Genomic DNA, 11048 nt, shown 5'->3' with positions numbered 1-11048 from the left:
ACTTGTTTGATGTAGTCTTCTTTTTTTTTCATATAGCTGTATTTGACTTATTAAATTTTTATTAAGGATTTTTGTGACTTATTTAGAAGGAATATTCGTCTATAGTTTTCTAGTGTTGGTATCAGGGTAAAACTAGCTCATAAAATAAACTCGAAGGTCTTCTCCCTACTCTTTTATATAGAATTGGTTTTATTCCTTCCTTGTATATTTGGTATAATTCATCAATAAAGCCAACTGGACCTACAGATTTTCTTTATAGGAAGGTTTATAACTACAACTTCAATTTCTTTAATATAAATAGGGATATTTAAATTACTTCCCTTTGAGTGAGATTTAGGTGTTCTACTGTTTCAAGAAATTTGTTAATTTTATCTAATTTAATGAATTTAAAGGCTCAAAGATATTCATAACATCCTTTTATGTATAGAATTGTTCATTCTGGATGCCAGTAATTGTGTCCTCTAGCTGTTTTTCTTATTAAGTTTGGTTAAAGATTTACCAGTTATATTTTCAAAGAACAAGTTTTTTGTTTCATTGATTATTCTCTACTGTTCATCCACTTATTACTTTATTGATTTCTGGTTATTTCTTTCTTTCCACTTACTTTCAGTTAAGTTGCTTTTTTTTTCTAGTTTTTAAGGTAGAAACATATATTTATTTTTAAAGTTTTCTTCATTCAAATATAAACATTTAAAATTCCATCTAAACACTGCTTGAGATGATTTCCACATCTTTGATAGGCGCTGCTTTCATTTTCATTCTGTTCAAAATATTTTTAAATTTCACTTGTGATGTTTTTTAGACTCGTGTTATTTAGAAGTATGTTGTGTAATTTCCAGTTATTGGGGTATTTCCAGATATCTTTATTATCAATTTCTAATGAATTCTATTGTCATCAGAGAATATAGTTTGGATACTAATCCTTTGAAATTTATTGAGACTTGGTTTGTGGCCCTCATATGGTCTATCTTGATAAATATTCCATGTACAATTGAAAACAATGTTTATTCTGCTGTTGCTAGATGGAGTGTTTTATAAATGCCAATTAATTTAAGTTGATTGATAATATTGTTCAAGTCTTGTGTATCCTTATGGATTTTCTGCCCACATATTTTAACAATTATTGAGAGAGGAATGTTGATGTTCACAACTGTAATTGTGTTTATTTCCTCTACTTTTATTAGTTTTTGCTTCATATAGTTTGAAGCTCTGTTCATATTGTTATGCCTTCTGATGAAATGATCCCTTTTCCCTTATGATTCTCTGATATGAAATCTATGTTGTCTAATATTAATATAGACAATTCCCTTTCTTTTGCTTAGTGCTGTCGTGGCATATATTTATCTATTCTTTTACTTTTTTGGTAATCTTTCTGGAAATTTTTTTATTACTCTTATTTTTAACTTGTCCATATCTTTATATTTAAAGTCAGTTTCTTGTAGACAGCATATAGTTAGGTCTTGCTTTTTTATCCAATTTGACAATCTGTGCCTTTTAATGGAGTGTTTAGATGATTTACATTTATTGTGATTATTGATATGGTTGGGTTTAAATTACCATTTTGATATTTGTTTTCCTTTTGTTCCATCTATTCTCTGTTTTCCTTTTCTTTTGTTCTTCCTTGATTCATTTGTATTAATCAAATATTTTTTGTGACTCCATCTAATCTCCACTACTGACTTACTAGCTATACCTCTTTTTTATAATTGTTTTTAGTGGCTACTCTAGGGTTTGCAATATTTAACTAATCACAGTCAGCTTTCAAATAATATTATCATTTCACATGACATGTAAGAATATTACAATAGTATATTTCCATTTTGCTCCTCTTGTCCTTTGTATAATTATCATACATTTTACTCCTACATATATTATAAACCCTACACACTTTCTTATGTTTGCTTTAAATATTCAAATATCTTCTAAAGAGATTAAATAGAAAAATAATGTTTTTTATTTACCCACATGCTTATCATTTCTGGAATTCTTTTATTACTTTGTGTGGATTAAAATTTCCATTGGTTATCATTTTCTTTCTGTCTTAAGAGATTCCTTTAACATTTCTGCAGTTCTGCCAGTGATGAAATTTTTGTTTTTGTTTTACTTAGAATGTCTTTTTTCCTTTTTCTTTTTGTTTGTACAGTGTAGTTGCATTTATTATATAATGTTGTAATGTGAATGTTTAAAAATGTGTAGAGTACTTCCTTCAGCATATACATATACTAAATTTGGAATGATATAGAGAAGATTGGCTTGGTTCCTGCACAAAAATGACATACAAATTCAAGAAGAATTTTTTTGTATTTAATGTACTGAATTATGCACTTAAAAATAGTTAAAATAGTAAATTTTTTTGTTATTTATATTTTACCACAATAAAAAAAACACATAAAAATGGATCTAGAAATACACATATAAAACTGTTAACATTGGCATGCTCCTAGGAAGAAGGGTTGAGGGTGAAGGGCTACTTTCAGGGTGTTTTTAAACATTTTATTCGGAAATTATTTTCAAACATAGAAAATTTGCAAGAGTATCACCAAGAATACTTTTATACTTAGATTCACTGTTAACATTTTATTTACCCCATTTGCTTCATTTTTCTTATTTTCTCATATGTATTTATATGTATATATAAATATAAAGACTATATCCACATATGTAGTTGTACATAAACATAAATATTTATATAATTTGTATGAACCATTTGCGGGAAAAATACTCATGTATATTTCCTAAAAATAGAAATATTCTTCTTTATAACCACAGTATACTTAACAAATACATTAAATTTAATTATTTTTTATTTTCTTAATTGACAAGTATAAATTGAATATTTTTATGGTTTGCAACATGATGTTTTGATATATGTATACATTGTGGAATAGCTAAATCAAGCTATTTAACATATGCACTACCTCACATACTTATTTTACTTTCCCTTATGCCTTGTCCATTGCTCTTTTTTTCTGTATGTACATCCAGGTTTCTGACCTATATTACTTTCCTTCTTCATTTTACAACTTCTTTTTATATTTCTTGCAAGGCAAGTATACTGGCAACAAATGTTATTCATTTTTATTTGTAAGAGAAAAATCTTTATTTCTTCTTAATTTTTGAAGGATAATTTCAAAGGGACTGATTCCAGGCTGGTGGGGTTTTTCTCTCAACGCTTTGAATATTTCACTACAGTCTCTTGCTTGTACGGTTTTTGAACTGAGATCAGATTTAATTCTTATCTTTGCTCCTCTACAGGTAAGGTGTTATATTAGTCAGGGTTCTCCAAAGAGACAGAACCAATGGGATCGATAGATAGATATCTATCTTCGAGAGGAGGGTTATTAGGAGAATTGTCTCATGCAATTATTGAGGCTGAGAAGTCCCATGACAGACTGTCTGCGAGCTGGAGACCCTGGGATGTAGTCTGGTGGCTCAGTCCAAGTATGAAAACCTCAGAACCAAGGAAACCAATGGTGTAATTCTTACTCCAAGGCTGAAGGCCTGAGAACCAGAGGGGTGCTGCTGGTATAAGTCCTGGATTTTTACTATGAAGGTTGAGAAATGGTCATTTTCCAACACTACATGTTCCTCTTCATTTATCACTTGGCACTTGGTATTCTACTTTAAGCAGGAACCTTTCCTCTTCTCCAGAGCTATTTATGTATTTATCATAGAAATGGACTCAAGAAAAACTATTTTTTCAATGATTTACAACTCACTACTGTACTTAAATATTTTGGTGTTCAAATTGCCCCCAGTTTGCCCAGTGAAGCCCCTACAAGCTGGGTCCTGTTTTCTTATGTTATGTGATAACCCCCACCATTTTGAGCATTTCCTTAGTATCTGGAATACAGAGATTATCCAGACTTTTCTTGAACCTACCTGCCCTAGCCGTGAATTCAGCCAGTGCCTTGGTTCCTTTTAACAGAGAAAGGTAATAAGAGACCAAGATGTGGGTGCAAGTTATGCTCATTGCTGTTGGGAAATCTTTGCTTCTTGCACCTTTCAGTTTAGTAAGCTAGACTATCAAAGGATGTTTATACATATATACATACAAAGAAACAAATATACATAGACATCTGTGAATATATACAAAGACATTTACATATACATGTGAACACACACATCTTTTAGAAATCATGAATTCGCAGCAATAAATTCAATTTCTATCTAGCCCCACAGGGTTTTTCTTGATGGCTCCTGTTCCACATTTATGTGGGTTTTTATTTTCCTTGACAACTCTGGGTCCCCAAAACAACATATTCTCTTATTTCCTCACTTGTATAATACAGCAAAAATGGTTTCACAATTGCTTCATCCTTGCCTCGACACAAAACAAACCTTTGAAAAGAGTTCAGGAGTTGTCTGTAATTTCCTCCCTGCCCAATTATACCACCAGGAGCTGAGGGTATACAGTCACTGCTGGGTTCAGACATCAAGAGGATTAGTTATTTCTTTTTGTATTTTGCTTCCATATGTTTATACGCTTCCTTTGAAATCTGGTTGGGTTGATTCATTCCAGTTTGTTCTCCACTTTTTTCCTCTCTTCTCGTTCTTATTAACTTAATTAATTTTTGAGTATGTGGAAGGTAGTCATGTTTCCAAAGGAAAAACTGTAGGAGAGGTGCACTTGTTGAGCGCCACTCGGTCCCCAATGCCACATTCCCTTGGAAGGTTACCAACTGGGTGGTTTTCTGTTTTATCTCTTCTATGCTGCTTTTTGTAAAGGCAAAGAGATATTTGCATATTTTCTTATTTTTTCTCCTACCCACACTAAAGGTAGACTACTACGTATGCTCTTTTTAAAAACAACTTTATTGAGGCATAATTTACATAACATGAAATTCACCCACTTCACATGTGCTCTAGAGAAGTCTTAGTAAATTTATACAGTTGTGCGACCATCACCACAAGCCAGGTTTAGAGTCCTGCTGTCACCCGACAGCGTCCCTCATGCTCCTTTGCAGACACTACCCGTTCCCATCTCTACCCCCAGGCGGCTATTGATCTGCTTTATGTCTGTGTCATTTTTTCCTTTCTAGAAATTTCATACAAATGGAGTCACACAATATGTGGTCTTATGTATCTGGCTCTTTCAGTTGGCATAATGTTTGAGGTTCGTTTATGTTGTGGGATGTATCAGTTGTTCTGTCCACTTTTTATTCTTGCTGAATAGTGTTTCCTTATATGGATATACCACCATCTGCTTATCCATTCACCAGCTGATGGACTTTTGATTGTTTTTAGTTTGCTGGTTATCACGATAGAGCTGCTATGAACGTTTGTGTGCAAACAGACATATGTTTACATTCCTTTTGGGTTCATACCTGGGAGCGGAATTGCTGGGTCACATGGCAAGAGCATATTTAACTTTTTAAGAAACTGTCAGACTGTTTTCCAAAGTGGCTGTATCATTTTACACATCCACTGGCTATGTATTTATACTTTTCATATTAATCATAAGCAAGTACCTTCTCATAAAGGGGCTGAAGATTCTTATCTTAGGTAAGCCAGATATTGTCATTGGAAGCTTGCTCATTTCGACTTAAGCAGCCCTTTTCTTCATTCAAAGATGAAATAAGTTTGAATTTAAAATCAATGTGACAAAAAAAAAAACCAAAACAAAACAAAAAAAAAAACATCACAGACAAAGCCAGAAAATTGTTTCTTCTCCCTTATTAGGAAGTGGAAAGATATAGATGACATTATTAAGGGAAGGACTTTCTAGCCTCAGTCTTTAAAAATAAAGATCGTTGGCATCAGAAACCTGAATTTACATTCTCTCTGATGATAAGATAGAAGATGAGATTAGTTTACGGAAGGAAGTACTTCTTTTAATGGTAGATACTTGGGAAATCGACTCAAGTGACAGGAGGGTCATTGATTTCATATTTTGAGAAGGAGAGAATTCAAGAATCTAAAGACTTTAGGAAGGAGAAAACTTAATATAGTCCCACAGTTGTTATTTTTATTTTGAAAGGGTGTCGTGGTGGCAGCCAAGAGGCAATTCTAGAAATGAGAGCTGCAGCTGCTCCCTCAGTGCTTCCACCCCCAGTGGGATAAACGCCAGGCCTTGCAGTGCCCTAAAGCACAACTGGGCAAAACCTCAGCCTCTGGAGAACTCAAGCACACTTTCTGGTGGCTGTCATTAACAGCAGCACCACATGGCACGCTGGGGCTAACACAGGTGGAAAGCCACCCACCAGGACAATCCGTACTAGTTAACTTGTAAATTAACATCAGCTAAATTTTAAAATAATCAAAGGTTGTCTATAAAAAGAAATCTCTTAAAATCACTTTTCAATGTTTTTTTCTCTGTGTTTCTGATATGATTTGCCTCTTATACCCTATCCCAAGTGCCTAGTTCATGTATAATATTATCTTTTGGGGCCCAGATTTGGCTGAGATAGTATATTAAACAGTAACACTCTTTGATAAAAGGTGCACTTAAAATTCTTAAGCATGCATCTTGTGCTTCAGGAAAATTTGGGTTCTTCTGACACCCTTCAAAACACATCATCTAAGGCTCAACCTGTATGAGATACGTGTGCACATGAATTACTGGGTGTAGGGCTTTTAAATTTTTAGTCTTAAAAAATGAGGAAAATACTCTTTGAAATCTTAGACTATATTGGGATAAACTGAAAATATTTTACTATGTCAGGAAAACATTTATCTACCTACCTACCTATTTATCTATCTGGTCAACTGTAGCTTTGCAAAGATAAAATCAAGTGCTGAGTAATTAAGATAAAAGAAAAAGCAAAGGATAAGATATTATGTGTCCAGAAGGAATGGCTGGTATGCATAGCTGGGAAAATGTGCCTAATTATCCTGTTGTGCCCATTTTTAATTAGCATTCTATGTAGTTTCTTTATTTAGAGATCATCTCTTCCTAAAACACACACACACACAAATGCACAAATACACACCACATGGATTTCTACTGTTGGTTTCCTTTTTAAAGTTCACAGCTGTGCTGTTCCACAGATGGGAGGATATTTGAGAAATGCTAGAGCAGAAACGTCGAGATGTTAGTACTTCTGGTTTTGTTGAGCAGTGTGTTGATTTCAGGGATGGTCCCAAGGTGTTCACAATGGCTTGCATTGACTCTAGGCTGGCCGTGTGACTTGTAGCAAACATGACGCAACAGACAGTGGAAAAACCACCAATGCATGTGCAGGACTCTGGAAATTCCCATCTTTTCATTCTTTATTTTCTATCTTCATACAAAATAGCATATTTTACATGTGTGACAGAACAAATAAAACTGATTTGTGCTCATAATTTAGTTGTTGTCTCAGTAGACTTTTGACCATTCTGTCACATTCCCCTAGTTACAGAATTTTAATTTTCCTGGGAAATCTGACAATAGCAGATGCCTTCCCCTCTTTCCCCCTTCCCCCACCCTTCCAAACCCAGTCGTGTGTTGGTAAATGTTTAACAACTAGTTCTCTGGAAAATTAAAATACCTGTAGGTATAGCCTTTGCTGGTTTCTGTGGTGTAAATATTCCCACCATAGTTGATTTCAAGCTACCAATGCGACACCACCCCATACAGAGTTAGGAAGTCATGATTGTCTAGTATTTCCACTGAACAGGTACGAGAAATGTAAACAAGCACAACAGCAGAGGTAATAGTCAAAGGTAGGAAAATAACTCAGAAATAATGGGTTTTGAATATTTATTACCTTTGCTATTAATATAATTTATATTATAATATAAGTTATAATATAAACTAATACAATTTAATTGTGCATTTATATAATTTAATTTTTAAGAATGGTGTGTTAAGGCCGGGCGCGGTGGCTCACGCCTGTAATCCTAGCACTCTGGGAGGCCGAGGCGGGCGGATGGCTCGAGGTCAGGAGTTCAAAACCAGCCTGAGCAAGAGCGAGACCCCATCTCTACTATAAATAGAAAGAAATTAATTGGCCAACTGATATATATATAAAAAATTAGCCGGGCATGGTGGCGCATGCCTGTAGTCCCAGCTACTCGGGAGGCTGAGGCAGAAGGATCGCTGGAGCCCAGGAGTTTGAGGTTGCTGTGAGCGAGGCTGACGCCACGGCACTCACTCTAGCCTGGACAATAAAGCAAGACTCTGTCTCAAAAAAAAAAAAAAAAAAAAAGAATGGTGTGTTAACACCTAGTTTGCCAAATTCCTACAAATTTAATAATTGATTCTCACAAGTCGGTGAGAATTGGCTCCAGAACCTTTTGTGCCTCATTTTACCAGACCTGCACTGATGTCTACAAATAGGAGAGTTTGGGGTTCCTGGAGGCACCCTGTCTGGGAATCAGGGTGAAGTGACAGTCTGGCTGGCAGGGCAGGGGAAGACTCCGGCTCAGCCAGAATCACTGTTATGTTTTCATTGCAGGGTTTCCTGCCACTTTTAGATTGTGTAGCTTCAGGTTTATAGGAAATGCTGATTATATGGTGTATGGAAACCAGCTTAAAGCAATACCCTCAGTTTTGTGACCTACTCTTTTCCCTTTTAAACTCCTACTTGATCCCCCTGTCTAATACGAGACCATCTCTAAATACTGCACACTCGGTTGTTCCATTTTCTAACATTTCTTCCTTGAGGTCGGGGGTGGAAGAACATTGGCCCTCAAGTTCTACCTCAACCATCTGCTCTGGGCGTGAAGTCCCCAAAGATAGTTTCTTCATGTGTGCTTTACTTGTGAAAATGCTTCATTGTGTAGTGGCAGCATATTAAAAAGCCATAATTTGGCACAGTTATTCTTTACAGTTTATGTTCTTGGCTTATCTGAGCTTCTCTCTCTCTCCCCCCCTCCTTTGTCTGTGTCTGTCTACACTAGTCTTCCCTCTTAATTTGTGCTTTTCTATCTTCTTCTCTCTCTGGGTCTTTTAATTAGTCTGTAATATAGAGCATTTTGATTATTTGTTGTTTTTATGGAATAAAATACTATATTCTCTTTTACTAACTTAAATACTATGTGATTATTAAGTGCTTTCTTTCAAATAAAAAAACCACGAATTTTATTTATGAGTTACTTGTTTTTTGGGGCATGCAGGGGCTCTCAATTGCTTTTGAGAGAGACAAATCATTTTTTTACACCCATCCTAAACACTGTATTAATTCAGCCGGAGCAAACATCCCCCGATGATGAACTAACAGAAATAAAAGACTAAATTAATAATAATAAACAAAGCTTCGGGAAGCTGGGAAAGGGTGGTATCCCACTTTGCTATCAATGTAACTTCAGACCATTTCTGCCAAAAATTGAAAGAAAAAAAATCCGGAGAGGTACAAATACCCAAAATTCTATATACCGTTAAGATGTGAACCAGCTAATGACATTTAACTTCTTCAGTAGCCCAGCCCCTTCACCTGCCTGCTGTTCTCCAGCTAAATGGCAAGAAAAGACAGCTCACATGGCAAAACACACGCCACTTCTGTGTCTGAACGTGGGAGTGTGGCTCCTAGCTGGGTCACACCGCACGTGTGAGAATGACAGAAAACACAGGGACGCACTTGCAGATGCTACACCAGCAGCCCAAGTGGCGCCTGTTGTTTAGACAAAGAAGCTATTTTTAAAATTGAACACAAAGCGGAAAGTTTTGACTCTCTGCAAGATCAGGAAGTGGTATTTCATGTTGATGAGACCCTAGTAGAATACGCTGTGTATTCTCAGCATCACATTTTAGAAACTAGACATACCCAGGAGGGAAGCTGTAAAATTATTACTATCTTAGAAAATAAGGCCTAAGGCAAATAGTAAGGTCATTTGAATCATACAACCAACAGAGATAAAAGTGAAAACTTCCGGAGTTTGGAAACCGAAGCTTGCTCTCTTGTCAGTCCCTCAAAATGCCTAGCATTGTGGGGACACAGTCAAGATTTCATTGAGCACCCACTACTACAGACAGTTTATTTTGCACGCAGAACAGTTATAAGAAAAATATAGCCAGGTGCGGTGGCTCATGCCTGTAATCCCAGCACTCTGGGAGGACAAGGCGGGAGGATCGCTCAAGGTCATGAGTTCTAAACCAGCCTTAGCAAGAGCGAGACCCCTGTCTCTACTAAAAATAGAAAAGAATTAATTGCCCAACTAAAAATATATAACAAAATTAGCTGGTTATGGTGGCGCATGCCTGTAGTCCCAGCTACTCAGGAAGCTGAGGCAGGAGGATCACTTGAGCCCAGGAGTTGGAGGTTGCTGTGAGTTAGGCTGACGCCACAGCACTCTAGCCCAGGCAACAGAGTGAGACTCTGTCTCTGAGAAAAAAATAAAAAAAAGAACAGTATCTCCCAGAGAATATACAGATGTTAGGTGTTGGAGCCTAAGACCTCTGCCTCCTCCAACCTCAGGTAGATGTGCTCAATGAAAACTACCTTGTGGGAACTAATAGGCACAGTTTTTAATTAAAATGGCCAGATCCATGACTCTTCCCTCACCTCCCTCCCTGCAATGCAGGAAAACTCTTAGAGAACGTGACTTCAACTGGGCACCCAAGTAGGGCTCCTGGCCCCTTCCTTTGAAGATTTCTAGGCTTTAGAGTACCCTTGGGGGAAGACTGGGTGGGTTTTAGCACACAATTGCAACACTCAGGGAACGGGAAGAAGCAAAGGACATTGGTTTTTTTCTCCTCCACGGAGGAATGGAGAATTCGAGAAAGAACACAGGGACCCTTCAGGTGTGTGAAATGCCACCTGATGGTTGGCAGGCTCTTCAATATTTCCCCCCATCACTCCTTGATAGGATGTAGGTTGATGCCCTTTTTGTCCTGGGCCACGTTGGAATTATGAGTACAAGGCATAAATGTTTCTCTGCATAATAAAGCAGGCAAGCATGGTTTTAATTTAGATCCAGGAGATTCAAGTTAGATCTCAAAAAGGCTCCTCTCTCAGTAACAGTTATTCACAATGAAAACAGTTCTCACTGAAATGCTCAAGATGTGGTTTGCAAGCGGATGCCTAATTAAAGTCAGGTTTTTGTATTGTTCATGCCTGTGCTGCAAGAAATGACAAGAGGGGAATGCAATAGAAAAATAGAGCCAGGACACAGGAAACGTGTAG

At 36.5% G+C, this 11048-nt stretch overlaps 1 non-coding gene across 1 annotated transcript; it reads left to right on the top strand.

The window, feature by feature from the left end:
• The first annotated feature begins 2197 nt into the window (after positions 1 to 2197).
• LOC142864685 (U6 spliceosomal RNA) lies at positions 2198 to 2305 on the top strand. The gene has a single exon (XR_012915035.1). It is a non-coding gene; the product is annotated as a U6 spliceosomal RNA (small nuclear RNA).
• The last annotated feature ends 8743 nt before the right edge of the window (positions 2306 to 11048 follow it).

The sequence above is a fragment of the Microcebus murinus genome, chromosome 25 (genome assembly GCF_040939455.1).
Source record: "Microcebus murinus isolate Inina chromosome 25, M.murinus_Inina_mat1.0, whole genome shotgun sequence".
NCBI lineage: Eukaryota > Metazoa > Chordata > Mammalia > Primates > Cheirogaleidae > Microcebus > Microcebus murinus.
The sequence above is the reverse complement of the archived record's forward strand: the minus strand, read 5'-3'. Positions and strand labels throughout refer to the sequence as shown.